The sequence below is a fragment of the Lycorma delicatula genome, chromosome 1 (genome assembly GCF_047948215.1).
Source record: "Lycorma delicatula isolate Av1 chromosome 1, ASM4794821v1, whole genome shotgun sequence".
Lineage (NCBI taxonomy): Eukaryota > Metazoa > Arthropoda > Insecta > Hemiptera > Fulgoridae > Lycorma > Lycorma delicatula.
Genome location: NC_134455.1, coordinates 295,568,959 through 295,586,765, shown reverse-complemented (window position 1 = coordinate 295,586,765; position 17,807 = coordinate 295,568,959). Strand labels below are relative to the sequence as shown.

General features: G+C 30.6%; 1 protein-coding gene across 7 annotated transcripts in view; it reads right to left on the bottom strand.

The window, feature by feature from the left end:
- LOC142333132 (sphingomyelin phosphodiesterase) overlaps positions 1-17,626 on the bottom strand; it is a 217,670-nt gene extending 200,044 nt beyond the window's left edge. For 6 of the 7 annotated variants that reach the window (XM_075380078.1, XM_075380063.1, XM_075380101.1 and 3 more), the window contains exons 1-2: positions 17,475-17,626; positions 11,843-11,911 (exon numbers count right to left, since the gene is read on the bottom strand). The gene's annotated coding sequence lies outside the window, so the exon portion shown is untranslated. Of the gene's footprint in view, positions 1-10,761; positions 10,912-11,842; positions 11,912-17,474 lie in introns of all 7 variants that reach the window. The other variant, XM_075380071.1, reaches the window with a different exon arrangement.
- Positions 17,627-17,807: the final 181 nt, after the last annotated feature.

Sequence of the window (17,807 nt, the reverse complement as noted above, 5' to 3'; positions counted from 1 at the left end):
ATACTAGACAAAGAATTAAATCATATCATAATCACATATTATGACATCATATCTAATACTGAAGAGTGAGCCTTCATGGACAAGATTAATCATGTCTGTGCAGGTCAAAACATGTAGCTGAAAACACAGCTGTGTTTGCATTAAGCACTGGATTTAGAAATGAATTAATTTTGTACAGTGTTATTGCTGTCTTAAGTTTATTAACAGTGCAGTGTCATAATGCCTCGAAATTGTGTAAATGATGCGGATGCCTTTTGTTATGTATGTGGTGAGTTTACCGTAAAATCAGATAGAAAAAATATTACACCTTTAATAAAAAAAAACAACATATCATTTGTATTTTCAGTGTAAAGTTGGTGATCAGGATAAGACGTGGGCTTCTCATGTAGTATGTACTAATTGTTCTGTATATTTAAGAGGATGGCTGAAAGGTACACGGTAGGCTTTTCATTTGGTGTACCTATGTTCTGGCGTGAACCAAAGGATCATGTAATCGATTGTTACTTCTGTTTAACAAGTGTGTCTGGAATTTCTAAAAAATCTAAATATAAGGTAAAATATCCTTCATTGCAACCTGCAATCAGGCCTGTACCTCACAGTAAAATTATTCCAGTTCCTGAGCCACCTGGGAATGTATGTTTCGAAAGCAGCGATGAAGAATCGAGCAGTACTGAAGAAGACAATGATTTTGATTTATCTTCTAATAAGCCACATTACAAATTTCCTCCATTCACATCTGGATTTTTTCCCGGACAACCTTGCAGATGTAAGCGATGAACACGGTGAGCATTTCCACAAGACATTTCGGTGATGGAAAGCCGCTATAAAGGGAAATGGTCTACTAAAATGCTAGCCGAATACTGTTGGACATTAATTCGGGATGTACCTGAGGTTATTTATAAAAGAAAAGCATCAGCGAAATCATTCTAACACAGGTATGGTCATGCAAAATTATAAATTTTACAGATTTCTTTTGAAGCGTAATTTATTTGAAACTAAGGGCGATAGAGAAATTGTATTTACAGATCTGTAATGTACTCAAAAAAGCAATTCAAGATATGGTTTCACACGTAGAGAAACATTGAAAATTTTTTTTTTCTATCAGTGTAATAATTAAAAAAAGACGCAAAAACAGAGTGACAGGTACATAAGAGAAAAGACCTAAGGGTTTTTTTTAATTACAACAGAAAAATTGAACATTATACTAAAATAATATCACAATATTAATTTGTATATAAAAACGAAATAGACGCAGGACGATAATCTGGATTTCCTTTTAGAACTGCATAACCTAAAAGGTTTATTTAATTTTGGAACATAGCTTCATTAAACATATTTCATGAAATAACACCAGTAGAAAAATCTACCAAACAGTTAATTAACAAGGGAAAAATGAGGGCTGCAAAGGGGGCATAAGAATGAGGGCGACTGGGTGGGAGGGGAAAACAAAGAGAGTGTGTGTCAGTGAGCAGACATGATTGCAAAAGGCTACGGATAATTTTCTTTCAGCAGACGAGGCAGTTTAATGAGGCGACAGTAAATGTAGACGGACCTTTACAAAATGTTAAACACTATTATAGGTACATCACTTTACTTTTACGAAATTAAATGTCAATTTACGAAAACTTTTAACTGATGTACGAATTAAGATTTTGACAAAATCCCCACCCTTTACATAGCACTGACTCACTCTTCCGTATACATTAATGCGTAGGAGACTACTACGGTCAACGCGAATAATTGATAATTACGTCGTCATTATTTTTTAAGCTGTTTCGCAGTTCATAAAATATTACCGACAGTATATCTTCGCAGCTGATCTTTGCGTACTACTTTACTGTCATAAAAAGAAAACGATTTAAAAAAATTAATACATATTTTTATAATTGTTTATCAAATTATTATTCTACATTTCATTTTATTTTATTATTTATATCACACTCATGCTAAACACCTATTTTAAATCATTTTCTAGACCTAAATGAATCCTTATTATCGAGGTGTAGAAACCAACGTTTAAACCACTAGTTGGTTGAAGATTTACAATCTTTCGAAGAGGAAAAAATTATTTAAAAGAGCTCTATAAAATATTTTTTTACTTATTCCGTTTAATTACTCGTCAAATAAATACGATTCTCAGTCAAAATTAATGAACACATGCAGATATAATGGTAAAAAATATTATTTTATAAAATTAGATATAATATATATATATATATATATTCACATTATTCATGAATAATTTCATGTAATACCTTAACCTCATGAAAAATTAAGGTAAGGTACGTTTTATATCAATATTCTATACTAGGTGGTTTATTTAACAGAATATATATATATATATATATATACACACACATACCTATACCTATAAATCAACTTGTCCTGACTGACTTGATTCATCAACGCACAGCGAAATCTACTGAAGATAAATTTGTGTATACATGTTCTTCTTACGGTGTGAGTGAACACTAAAAAAGGATTTTTTGAAATTCCGAGTTTAAAGAGTTAAAATGGCGTAATAATGAAAATTACTGTTTTTTTTTTAATTTCTCGGTAACAAATGAATATAAAAACTAACTTGATTTTTGGTGTGTGCAACCTTCATGCCAATATTTAAAGAAGTAATAATCTTTTTGAAATTCCGAGTTTAAAGGATTAAAATAGATGTTGAATTTTTTTTGAAACACGGTTATTTTTTGGAATTTCTCGGTAACAAATGAAGATATTAACTTTATTTTTGACGTGTGTAATTTTCATGTTCATAACTAAAAACCAGTCCCAGATTTTTCGGAATTCAACATTGAAAAATGTAAAGAAGGGTAAAAAAAAATTTAACAATGCTTGTAAATTTTCCCCATTTCCGACTATACTAAACGAGATATTCACTATATTGGGGCTTGAAAATACTCTTCAGATAAATATTTAAAAACCATTTTCGGTTTTTTTATTTTCGAATTTTTAAGGGGTACGGCGCGGCGGCTCAACCAACACATCCACCGATTCTGTATGTGCTACGCGACTGGATACTTGACTATAAAACATAACATAAAGTAATTAAATTGTGCGACGCAACTGAGAGCACCTACCAAAATTAAAAATAAATTGACCGCGACGGGAAACGCAAGTAACCATACAGCGCGGGCGAAGCCGTGATGGGGGAACGCTAGTGTGAATTTGCAAACTTTGCTAAATTTTATTATTAAAAGCAGAAGCATCCATAAAATGGAAAATTCTATTTGACTGAACCAGAGAACAGATGCGTTATCGTATTTTCGTGTAACTCAAACGATACTTGGGTTTAACAAGAAAGGCCCTTTTTATACTTCCCTTCAAGTTTTAATTAATGATGTCCCTTTTAAAATAAAATAAAAATATGTGCATAAATTAAAAAAAAAAATAATAATAACCTATTTTTTTTTTGCATCTTCGAATGAAGTGTAAATAAATTTATTCTTTAATAGTTTTTATTAACTATTATTTAACGTATTTATATGTTAAATTATTATTATACACTTATATTTGTTTTTTTTTTTATTTTGCAATTAATTTTTAATCTATGACGTTATTCCGACACGGTTTTCTCTGATTTATCCAGCCAAATTCTGGGGCAATTCCTTCTTTATCAGTGACGTAGCAAATGTACATTGTTGGCGTGAATCTTCACAGTAACGTACTTTATATACCGATAAGAGTAAAATACCCGTATTTGTCAGTTTTCTTACTACTTGAAAGAAACAAAATGGCGCGCGTAGTTGAATTCTTGGCTGTACAATAATACATCTATTTATTTCAAAATAAAGAAATAGCAAAACAACCTATAAATAAACAAATAATAAATATGACTATCATAATTTATTTATTTTTTAGTTAATAATTAATTTTTATTAATTAGTTACAAAATAACCTAATTTTTAGTTATAAAATACGACTTCACTTATATCAATATTAAAAAATTATATTTCTATCGGACTAATTGCTAGTAGACTAGCAATTATGAAATAAAATTAATAGGTCTACTATTGATTATAATAGACATGATAAAATCATAACGTTACTTGACGGGATATAAGCAATTTATATTCTGATAACCAAAAACCAAAGAAAATACTAAACACACTTAATTATTTTTATAATTACAAGGTTATTTTTTCAAGTGGAGGCAAAAAAAAAATTATTTTCAACATAAATCTTAATGTGATAAATAAAAAATTTGTAATTACACAGCAGAATAAAAAACAGTTTGTTTAAATAAAATACTACACACAATTCAGATAACATATTCGATTACATCTTACGTATTAATTTTTATGAAGAAAACCATCCACATCTGAATCGATATTGTTCTATAAATTATTAAACAAGGCAACATGCAACCAAAACGAATAAAACGTTAACGGAATTAAGAGCCCGTTATAAAGAATCAAAACAACCGTTAGAATGATATGTTCAAAATATAAAACGTTACAACGTTTACACTTATTACCATAATTATTTTCTTTACATTTATAATTAAAAATATATATTAAAATACTAAGAAACCTAAATTTAATACAACAATTAATCACGGGAGTAAATTGTAATAGGATTAATTATTTTTTAATTCATCTATTCAATTAGTTTATAATTAATCTCTAAGTAACATTATTATTACTTTTCATGACCTTTACTAAATTAAATCAATCTATTACTAAAGAAAAATCGTAATTAAATTCAAATTAATAAATCTCTGATCATTAATAAAAGTGAATCATCGTGGTCCTTAAAAGTGGTGATTCAATATGACGACTGCGAGTCCATATTCTTTTTAAATATGTACCACATGAACAGTTCAATATTTTTCAAACAGAAATTTGTTTCTTTATCACATTAAACTCGGTGAGATTCAATGAGTTTTGTGAAAATAATCTTATAGACTTTTCAACTATTAGCCAGATAATTAAAAACTAGTTCAATGTATAACGATGATCACAATGGTAGTATGTAATAATAGTCGTACATTAAATAACTACGCGTAGGAAAGTTGCTGATTTAATTACTAAGCAAATTTTCATTAAAAAAAGGGCTGCAAAACGTGAATATCCGGTCAACTGAAAATCCGAATGTAATTACAGAGTCAAACTTTCAAACCCGATTTTCGATAAATGTATGTACATTACATTTATTTTCGATAAATGTTGGGGACTAGTTAAGTGAACCGTATTTTTCAAAATCGCCTTTCTGGTATTGTGAACAAAGGTTTTTACAAAATCAATAGCCGGTTCTGCTAGAAGATGTACCTTTTGAAAAAAGGCAGCAAATGTTATTCCAACTTGACGGTGCACCACCTCATTATTCACAAGACATTAGACAACATTTAAATTTCTGTTTTCCAGGCAGATGGACTGGTTTATGTGGGCTAATTAACTGGTCTTCTAAGAGCCACGATTAAAATCATATGGAGTATTACCCTTGGGATCATTTAAAGGAAGTTGTTTAAACAGAACAAGTTAATTCCAAAGAAGAATTACACAGGTCAACATGATATTTCTCTCACGAATAAAATTATGTGTACTTAATGCAGTCTTTTATCCTGATTTCAGATATGTATTCGGAATTTCTCCAGCACCCACGGTTTTGTTATTTTAATTTTTTTAAATATTTTAAAACGTTTTTTCGTCCATTTGTTCATTGTCAAGTAAAAGCTCCTAGAACACCGTAAATATGATGGAACCAAATGAGCTAACTCATTTGGTTCTGTAGCGTTGCTACTGTTGTGCAGGTTCAGACGTGTATAGAGATGTACAAACTTGAGTAGTGTAGCACACATTCATCAAAACGATGCCAGTTGTGAGGTAGTGAACCAGTAAACACGTCATTGTGTGTCTGAATTATTGTGTATAACATATTTACAACCTTCTTTCTTTTAATTAGTCGTTATTTACAAAATGTCTACGGTTTTTTAGATCATCATAACAATTTTTGTTACGTATATGGTGAAGTGACGCTCAAGTCCCAAAGGCGAAACCTTACTCCATTAGTAAAAACGTGTTATGAACTTTATTTTGGGTGTAAATTGGAGGACTAAACAAGGGCCTGGGCCCCACATATCTGTTACCAAGTTCTAGGCTTCTCACTGCATGAAAAAATGGCACACGGCGCACGCCACATGCTATTTGCTATACCTATGATTTGGAGAGAACGCAAAGATCACTCTTCTGACTTATTTCTGCCTAAAAAACATTAAAGGGATTACGTCAAAATCAAAACATCCAGTGATGTACCCTAACTTGCAATCTGCAATGAGAACAGTTCCGTATTGCGAAGAATTGCCCAACCAAAGCTCCATAACAAGTGGCATTAGATTAAGAGAGCTCGAAGTTTGATGGAAGTAAGGAAGAAAAAGAAACAGATTCTGGTGATTCAACTTTTGAACAAAGCAGTTCATCTGAGCCTAATTTAGTGACTCAAGAAAATCTTAACGATGTCATACGAGATTTAAAGTTATCCAAAAAACAGTCTGAAATGCCGGCTAAAAGGATGGAATCTTCTTCAAAAGAATACAAAGAATATAAGAATACAAAGACTTATCATAATTGTCATTCTGAATTTAAAGACTATTTTTCTGAAGAAAATAGCTTTCTATTTTGTAATGACATGTCTTCTCTAATGGAGACTTTGTAATGAACATAACCCAACAGAATGGCGCTTGTTCACTGATTTCTCTAAAGTTAGTTTAAAAGCTGTGCTTTTTCATAACTACATTAAATTCCCATCAGTATCTATGACTCACTCTGCTAGTATGAAAGAAACATATGAAAGCATTTATGAAACATTTGAAAACCTTCAGTATCAGTATATGAATGGAATATTTGTGGTGATTTGAAGGTAATTGCACTTATTCTTAGTCTGCAGCTTGGTTATACAAATTACTGTTGTTTTTTGTGTGAATGGGATAATGGGGACAGAAAAATCCATTTCATTGGAAAAGAATGGCCTAAACGCAAATCACTCATTCCTGAACAGAAAAATGTGAAACATGACCAATTATGTAATCCTAAAAATGTGTATTTACCTCCGACACATATAAAACTAGGATTAATGAAGAATTTCGTCAAGGCCATGGACAATGCTCCTGGTTTCATGTACTTCAAACAGAAGTTTCCTAAAATTAGTGATGCAAAAATTAAAGAAGGAATATTTGTAGGTCAACAAATAAAATCACTGATGCATGATGAAAAATTTGAGGACCCATTCAATCCACTTGAGAAAGCATTGAAAAATGTTACTCACAGTTTTTTAGAAAATCGAAAGGCGGAAAATTACCGTGTGATATTGTCAACAATCTTATAATATCTTACAAAACGTTGGGTTGTAATATGTCCTTAAAAGTACACTTCCTGCACCCGCACCTAGATTTCTTCCCGTAAAATCTTGGCCCAATGAGCGATGAGCACGGGGAAAACTTTCATCAAGAGATTTCAGCTATGGAAAAGAAGTATCAAGGCAAATGGAATCCTAACATGCTGGCCGATTAATGTTGGACCATCAAGAGGGATGCTCCACAAGCGAAATGTAGCAGAAAATCGTCACTTTTTACTTTCTATGCGAGTCAAATGTTTGAATATTGTGTAGTTAAGAATGCAGAAAGTATTAAAATGTTTGAAATTATAAATTCCTGTCTCTCGGAAACCTTGCGTAATGGGAAAAACCGATATAATATATGAATTCAGGAGAAAAACTACTATCAGTCACATATTTTTCTTCCTGAGACAAAAAAAATTCTGTTTTATCCTTCATTGTTATTGAACCTAATTTTAAATATCTTAAAAACGACTATGATACTATTAGTAAAGCTTCCTTTGATATTATACGTCGCACTAGATTTTGCATAAATTATCAAGATCATTTTGTACAATATCTGTAAGGTATAAAAATTAAATTTAATAAAACAAAATTAAACACAATAATTTTTTTAATATACTGAAAAATAAGCCATTTCCAACGTGTAAGTCATTTTATTTATTCCTTGTTCTGTTCCTTTTTTAGTAAAATCAAATTTTTTAAAACGTTTATTTGATTTTTTATTGGACATATTTACATCACTAATTTTAGAACTAAATTCTCTACAAGTTTTGTTCATAAATTTGACGCATTTATTAGTATTTAACAAAGTTACTGCATTGAAAACCTAAAAAAAAACTGTTTTCAGATCACAAATTTTTCAGTTTTACTTCGGATATCATGAAAACTACTAGAGATACAGTTCTGGAACCTATTTTATTCAATCTTCCAGGTCAAAAACCATAGGAAAACATTAATTTTGCCCCTCAATTAACGCCCTAAAAATTTCAGTACGACCTCATTTCATTGGGAGAGCTGAGTTCCGGGCGAAATCTTTCGCTAGCCGTAACTCGCTAACGAAGCGTTTGCAAACGTATGTTTATAGTGAGTTTATGTGACGATTTATAGTCGGACTTCAATAAAACTAGTTTTTCTATTCTATCCATACATATTTTTTTTTTTAATACGTGTTCATTCTTCGTGAAATGTAAGTTTTTATGGTGATCCCGTTGTACATTTTTTCATATAATTTAAACAGGACTATATTAAATGAAAACTATTTCGTCTACATAGACAATTTAAAGATTTTGAACATGTTTTTACCGTCATTATCATTTAGTACTGGCTTACTTTAGTATTATAATTTATTTATGGTTGATGGCTACTTATTTATTTATTCTAAAACAACAGATTTACACCTAATTATAGTTACTTTGTGATAAGTGACTTCTGTAATGTATGAAAAATGCCAAGCCTGAACGGGATCGAATCCAGAACCTTTCGGATGAATGGCAGAAACGCTACCAATCCATATAGCAATATTTTCACACACAAATCCAAGAGAAATAAATGGAAAACTTTTTGGATAAAAATATTTACAGTCATTCAATTACTATAATTTATAATAATCCAACAATTCAAAGAATCTTAGCTCACGCTCGTTAGTAGTCTTCTTTAAAAGTTTTTTTATGCTCCTATTCTTATTTTTATTAAACGCAGAAGAAAAAATCTGATGTGGGCACCACATAACTTCCTTGTATGCCTATTAAATTACATACGCACATTTAAAAAAATAAAAAGTACATAAAATTTTATTTCATGAATAACTTCCGATATTTTTTTATTATTAAATTATTATTTATCGTAAAACTTTTTTTACAATCTGTGATAACAATTATTATACATCAATACATTTAAATTTAAAAAAATGTTAAGAAAAAAAAGATGAAGTCTGATTTGAACCGATGTGCCTTCCCCTTGATCCAAAGAGGACTTATCCCATGGCCGCAGAACTCGCTGCGCACGCCATTCCCAATTGTGTTTGTTTTCACAAGGACAGTGTTTTTGTAGGTGTATATAATTTTAAACAAACGTAAAACTATAAAAATACAAAAATACCGATATTTAAAAAATAGAGTATATTTTAACTAAAAATTGCAATTTCTAATCTAAAAATTCTTCTTTAGATTTTATTTTTAGTACATTTTTTTTTTTAAGTAGGTTCGATTCTTCTGTAAAGTTTACTTTTTAACTTGAATATTTTTTACTACGTGCACACACACAGACATATGTATATATATTATTTTAATTTATTATATTATAATACAATTGTATTAATAATTTAATTGCAACAATACGAAAACGCAAATAAATAATAATTTATTAACATATTTTTACGAAGAATACAAATAAATGAAACATTAAAAATACAAATGTTTTACTGATAAAATTTAAATAAGTCTCTGTTAAAAGATAAAAGTCCAAATTACGAGTAGATCGGTGACCAAACTAATAACTGTAAAAAGCTATTTAGGTCAAAAAAGGATGCAATTAGATTTATAAAAATGCACACTTACCTATTCATCTATAATTTGAAATTCTTGTTGTGATTGCGCTCTAATTCACTTCTGAATACAATCTTTTCCGGTTCCACTATCCTCACTTTAGCTTTACATGTTTTGATATATTGTAACGGCAAAACAATCCATTAATTTTTAATAGTTTTGTAAAAGTAAAATTTCCGCCACCCGAACTAATACTTCGTCGCCTCGTTCACTAACTTCAAAAACTGGCTCCACAACAATAATTCAGCCAGTTACAATAAACCGATTAAAAATACTGCCGAAATAATAACTACTTACAGATTAAAAACGAGTGACATTTTCATAACAAAAAAAAAATTCAGCTAAAGATCTGTGGTTCGGGACTGTTTGGCTGAGTGTCGAATTTATGTTGTTTACCGTAGGTGTACACAGCGGGAGGTATAATAATTAGCGGGATTAAACGAGTGAGGAGTTTTTGAACGGCCAATTTTTTCACTCGCGCAAACATGGGTGTGTAAAAACAAGTTTACTTAATGAACTTTATAGATTTAAGTATTTAAGATAAACTCAGAGCACGTTGTCATTTACAGGAAATCGGTTTAATTTTGCAATTTTCTGTACATTTTGAAAAAAAACTTTACAATAATTATAACAAATTACGTTTTATTAAATCATCTTTGAGCGATTAAATCAAACGAAAAGAAATCTATTTTATTGTTACTGATATAATTCAGCGATGCTGAACGTATCGAAATGTGCGAAATGAGAAATACCCTCGTAAAATAAAATAATCATTAGCTATTACTTAACTATATTATTGAAAATAATATAAGCTATAAATAAATCGAGACAATAAAATGAGATATTTAATTATTCCATTAAAAATCGTACTTACAACATTCAATTTCTGTACTAGTCGCGCAATCGATAAATCTGAAGCTTAATAACGATGAAAAAGTCTAGGGTGAGCTTGATTCTTTACCCTATTAAATTAATCAGTCTGTATTCTATGTATCAGATGAGTCTTGATATAACCACACGAAATCTGAAAAAGTATTTTATTTTTGCTTCTCTTTATACCAAAAAAAAGAAAGACTATTTACAACAGGAAAATCAATCATTCAAAAACGGCCAAATTAGTCGAGAAAACAGTGCTGCTCATCAAAATTTAGAAAGAATAAACATACAGATGCGCAGTAGTTCTACCTGGGTGTCCAAAAGTGTGTTGGCACTACTAGTACTATATGATGCAGCAGTAAAAATCCAATTTGGACGTTTATGGATAAACGATTTCCCTAATATCAACCATTTTTCAGTAATATAGGCGTTTCAGAATGGTTATTTAAAAGAAAAAAATGAAGACCCTTGGTAGTAGTTTTGGTAAGCCGAATAAGAAAATGTAAATAGGTTCTAATAGTAATATTTATTAGGATAGGGACAAAAATAAAAGTTCGTTAAAAAAACATTGATTAGCGCCAATTTATCATTTCCTTGAGAGTTACTGTACACTGTACATCGATTGCTCTGGATTAAAATATTTTACTTCGATTTTATATTTTTTTTTAAATTCATCTACAGTAATAATAGTGGTTTTTATTTACATATTTTTTTTAAACCTAATAAAACGAAAATACCAGACTTTTAAATTTTAAATATAACTTCCTTAGCAAAGTAGCTATGACTTGAAAAAATAATTAATAATAGTTAAAAATGGTTGTTTCTGCAACATCCAAACTTATCGAGGAAAAGGAAAAAAGATTGGTTATTAAGCATATTGGTTTCATACGGTCGTAGAGTCGAATTAAGTTAAAAAGTGATCGACAAACACTATATTCTTAAGCCTTCCTGCAATTTTTTAAAAATTTACAATAAAATGAAAGTGCTTACGCTTATATGATTTTTTCCAGCCACCGTCTCTTAACTTTTAGAATTTTTTTAAGTAAAAAATATCTGAACGCAAAATAAATTCAATTTACCTTCATATAAAATTCTATTAAGAGCGTAATATGTATCCTGCTATGACGTCTGACTTCTTCTTGATTCAACTGAAAAATTCAATTTGATCGTGTTAGGTAATAAAATAGAATAAGAAACTATCTACAAAAATCTACATTATATTACTTACACTTTATGATTATATCGGTTTATAATCATATTGGATTATTAAATTAGTAATAACTTGATCAAATCGATTCATTTTAAAATTAAAATAAAAAATAATGATTTTATTACCGATTTTAAATTAACAAAAACAAATAGAGACTTCAAAGCATCCTTATATATGTGTTAAAGAATTATGTTTTTCTAAAGAAAAGCCTTTAAATATAAACTATTTTTTATCGTAAAAAAGGAAAAAATCGTGAAGGGGCACAAAATAAATCAGGCTTGATTGACAATTTTAAATGAAATGTTTATTTTTTTAAGTTACCTAAAATTAATTCTAAAATGCATAATGTTATAGAAATAACTAAAGAATACTTTCTTTTGAACCATTAAATTTCTCCGCAAATATAACTAACTACTAAAAGGTTAGAAGAAAACTAACCAAACCCCAATTCTGTAGAAAATAAAAGTTACGTAGGATTTAGGTTTTAATTATGATTATTACTTAACTATTACTCAAAATCTAGAAAGCGGAAATATATCCACATAAGCGTATATATCAACAATATATTTTTGGGAAATTCTTAAATTTTACGGGAAATAAAACAAATTAATTCTATCTCTGCATAATATAAACCAAAAATATCAAATTTAAACGATCAGAATTTTCCGAGAAGTACTCTGTTACATGCTAAAAAGTAAAGGTTTTAATGGACCTAATAAGATATAAACAAGTCGTTTCCGAAAATAGTTCAAACATTTTCAAGAATAATAAACATTTTATTACAGAAGTATCAGGAGAATTAGTTGTCCTTTTCTGTCGACTCCACCGAACCGCTTGTAAGTTATGTTAAGAGTTATCAGTATGTTAAGGCCAATCCATCGGGTTGGTCTAGCGGTGAACTCGTCACTGCAGATCAGCTGATTTCAAAGTTGAGAGTTCTAAGGTTCAAATCCTAGTAAAGGCTTTTATACGGATTTGAATACCAGATCATGGATACCGATGTTCTTTGGCGGTTGGTTTTCAGTCTCAGGAACGGTCGACCTGAGACTGTACAAGACTACAATTCATTTATATTACATTCATACATAATATCGTCATTTCAACCTCTGAAGGAATACCTAACGGTGGTTCTGGAGGCTAACCAGAAAAATAAATAAATAAATAAAATATGTTAAGGCCATCAAAATAGAATTTATACTCTTGACATTCGTAAGTTAATATTTAATCGTCATTTAGGAGCTCGATTTAAAATATTGCATCGGTAATCCTTCACTTATTCGACAGAAGAATTAGCAGACACAGAATTTTAAGATAGAAATTCTGATTGTTGCCTTTAATATCTCGAAGTAGATTAATCGTTATTAATTAAAAAATGCAAAGATAATTTATGGATATGGAGCTATCCTATCGGCTGATCGATAATAATAAGAACATGTGAAGTATATTTTTTTTCACTTAAACTTTAACTTAAGTAATGCACACGGGGTAATATTTTTTTCTGATTTGAAAAACAGATGATCCCATAACTCACAGGTTGGTACGCCTCTTCAGTTTTCTAGAGTTTACGCTTTTGGCGGAACGGGCGTCGTTACTTGATGTTTGCTTGTGAATTGATAGTAATTGTGTAAGGTACGGTAAAAATAATAAAAAATGAAAAGCTTTGCTTTTCATTTTTTATTATTTTTTGTTTTTTATGCGAGTAATCAGAGGCAGGTACAGCTAGTCAAGGCGCTCGCACAAAGTAGCAGTGGTAGCGGCTATGCTGTTGTGAGCCGCCAAGCCTACACCGTCGCACGTTCTATCTACTTCATCCGATAACCGAAAGAGGTATCGAGAAAAAAGAAAAATTTCTTAGTAGAAAATTTAGTTTAAAATTCTGCAAGCGGTTCCCAAATTCGATTTAATTAACGGTTTGGCCACAGTAAAGTTGAAAATCAGCAAGGAACATAATCCGTTTGTTACCGTAGGCCATTAAAGCGGCCATCACTTTGAAATGGTGATACATTTTGCAACGGTTATAATAGTCCTGTTTTCTTTTAAGATATAACGATAATCGTTATATCTTAATCGGTTGAGTAGTTTTGCATCAAAGATAAACTACAAAATATATATAAACATAATTTTTAAGTACCCATTATGTTTATTAATTAGGTTTTAACATAATTTATTGTTTAAACATACATAAAGAATTAGAAAAAAACTGCAAGATCTCATACAAATAAATAAACCTTATAAATACTGTTCTACAAGTCTGCTAATGGTCGCCCACTTTAATACAAGGTCCGGCGCCAACAGAGTTTACAGGTAAGCGGTATGGCCGAATAGGTGGCGGTAATCTGAAGCGACGTGTCTAAACGCCAGGAGAATCCTAAAACCTATCAATCACAATATCATTTGAAGACAAGATGTGTAAACTCGTATAAGACACATCTGATAAACAAATAAATTAAATTAATATGTTTATAAGAGAAGACTAATTTGGATACATCTATTTTTGGCGAGAGAAAAATATTTCAGAACATTATGTATATTTCTTTTTTTCTTTTTTGTTTGTTTATCCCCCAGAACCACAGCTAGATATTGCTTCAGAGGATGAGATGAATGATTTGTAGAGTGTGTGAAAATGTCGTGCCTGACCGGGATTTGAACCCAGAACCTCCGGATGAAAGGCCGAGACGCTACCACTCGCGCCACGGAGGCCGGTATTTAGTATGTTTAAAGAACTAGATTTACAAGGAAATAAGATTTAAAGATTTAATTATTCCACCGAGAAAAAAAATTGAGCATTTATTTCAAATATTACTATCTGAAATTAGTAAAATGTATACTAACAGCAGCAGAAGGTATTTTAATAATAGCAAATTAAGCTAAGAAATAATAAAACGAGAATCTTCTGCCGAATGATTATGTACGGAATTGGAGTGGCACTACTGAATAACAAGCGTCGAAGTAGCGAATATATAACGCCTTGGGCGAGTAAAAGAGTGGTGAACGAGTGTTCTGCGGCACTTTCAGCCGCCGCACGGAAAATCGCTTTTATTTCCGCTAATCAATCTACAAGTATTATCCATTATTATTAAGTTAACTGTTACCACGTCTTTTCCACACCGTTTTGGTCGGCGCCCTACTTAACTTAAGGTTAGGTCTGCAAATGAAACCGTGCTGGTACTCATACTGACAATCGCTGATCATAAAGAAAAATAATACGCAAGTGGTCCCTTTTTCTAGGGCCACAGATCATTATGATTAACTTTAATAAACAATGTTTGTTAAATTATCCAACTCGCTTAAACATTTTTATTCGGAAATACAAAATAAACAAAACTTTAGAAATATCATTAGAAAAAAAACGCCCGTCGGGCTGATCTAGTGGTAAACTCTTCGTCGCAAATCAGTTGCTCAACAACAGATTTTCGAAGTCGAAGGTTCTGAGGTTTAAATTCTAGTAAACGTTTGTTGATTTTGTACGGATTTGAATACTACTAGTAGATACTGGATGCCGGTGTACTTGATGATTGTAGTTTAACCATATCTCAGGATTGGTCGGCCTAAGTCTGTACAAGACTACACTTCATTTACATGTTATACATATCAGCCTCGTCTCACAGGCCTGGTTATTAAAATTATTTTAATTAACTGATGACGTCAAAGTTTAATAACCTGCATGGATGATATCTTTATGAATTGGATAGTAGATATGTGTTCCAGAATGCATAATTTTAATATAACAATCAAGTTACACGATCGATAAAAGTATTCTTTTTATCCCTGACGTGAATTGACTTAAATAAATTAACAATTAATTACTAATTGATTTAAAAATTAATTAAAAAGTTTATAAAATTAAACATATACGGTACGCCATCGTGAAAATCAAGTAAATCAAGTAAAATGAAAACGCAACCTAACTAAATACATAGAACACGCGCGCACACATACATATACATGTAAAATTATAACAGTAGAATGAACATACTCAAAGAAATACTGTACTCTGTTAAAAACCTTAGTATTTCTTTTTGCGAAAGGCTATTTACACAGTTTGCTACGGAGCAATTACGCTAGTTCGTAATCTGCAAGTCGACAGAAGAAATAAACGCCTTTGCTCGGTACATCATAATAATTTTCGTCAGTAGGCAGGATCAAATATAATAATACTAGTGATCCGAGATCATTCGGCTTATCCCATTTCCATTTATTACCGCATGATCTTGACCTAAAATGTTTTTCGGTTTACAGAATTTGGTTACGAGAAATATCTATCTATTTATTTAATGTGTTTTGTTTATTTTATCTTTTACGTGTTTCCATCTTATTTAGACATGTCCGAGTATCATTAAATTTAGTTAAACGTTTACTAGAATGCATCGATTTTACTTTTCTTTCTACATTACGCTTCTCGTTTACTGAAATTAATGAGAATATTTTATACCTTATCTGATGGACATACTTCTTATTAAAAAAAAAAAAAAAAAAAAAACTACGGGCAGTTTTATTATAACTTCAATTATATTCTAGAATAAGAAAACGTCGAGACGTCTTTTTCAGACAGAAAAATCCACTTCAAAATTTCAAATGATTTTACGTAAAGTAGTTTAATATTATCCTATCATTCTATTTTGAAAAACTCACCGGAATCAATAAAATGAAATAAATAAAAACGCATTCAAAAGGAATGGAGGTCATAGAAGAATAATTTAACAAATGTATAAAATTGTATGGTCAGTTTAGCTGTCCCTTGGTCTGGAGCAATCTAAAATGGGCCTTTAAAATGCAAATAAATTATTATAATTTCTTTAAGATTTCCGTGAACAAGATAAAATTGACATTTCACAATTGATGCAGAGCATATTCCTCAACAATGTACCGGTATTTAGGTGAACCAGTAGTTCGCTCAAAATTAAAACGTAGGCCGAAAATATTTCGCGTATGCTTGTTTTATTCATTAAATGGAGCTTACTTTTTAATTTTTCTGTTTAGCCTCCGGAACCACCGTAAAGATATTACTTATGAGGATGATATGTATGAATGTAAATGTTGTCTTGTACAGTCTCAAGTCGACAATCCCCGAGATGATGGTTAATTAAAACCCAACCACCAAAGAACACCTCTATCCACGATTTAGTATTTAAATCCGTATAAAAGTAACTGCTTTTACTAAGATTTGAAGCTTAGAACTCTTGAGTTCGAAATCGGCTGATTTGCGATGACGAGTTCATCACTAGACCAACCCGATGGGTTATTAAATGGGGCTAAATCTCTAATAACATACATTAAGATGTTAATTTATTGGTTATGTTTACATGATTGGGATAAAATTAAGTCCAGAAAAAATTACAGATAATCAAATATTATACGTAATTTTGAACTGGCAAGATGTTCAAATTTTTCGCTAGTAACTAATGAAATTATCGGCGGGCGTTTTGAATCTATAAAAATTTATAATTATTAAAAAATACTAACATTTAATTAAATACAAAAAATATATATCAGAAATTTACCTTAAATGTTAACCGAGATGTAATGTAACATTTGTTTCAACTGCGCGATAATGGAATTACAACGCACACAATTAGACGATTTACCATCTTACCACACTCACACAGATACACGTGACAACGATCTGAACAGAATAACAACTCTAGTAACTTTGGAGCAGTCACACAGCTGGACTAAGTGCAGCCAACTTAACAAGCAACATCCTACACCATAGATACATATTCACTTTGGTAAATTAAATAAAAAAGACTTGTAAATAATAAAATAAAAGATTATTTGTTAGCTGCATTATGTTATCTTACGGTTAAGGTTTATTTGGCAAAATCAGAAGCCTT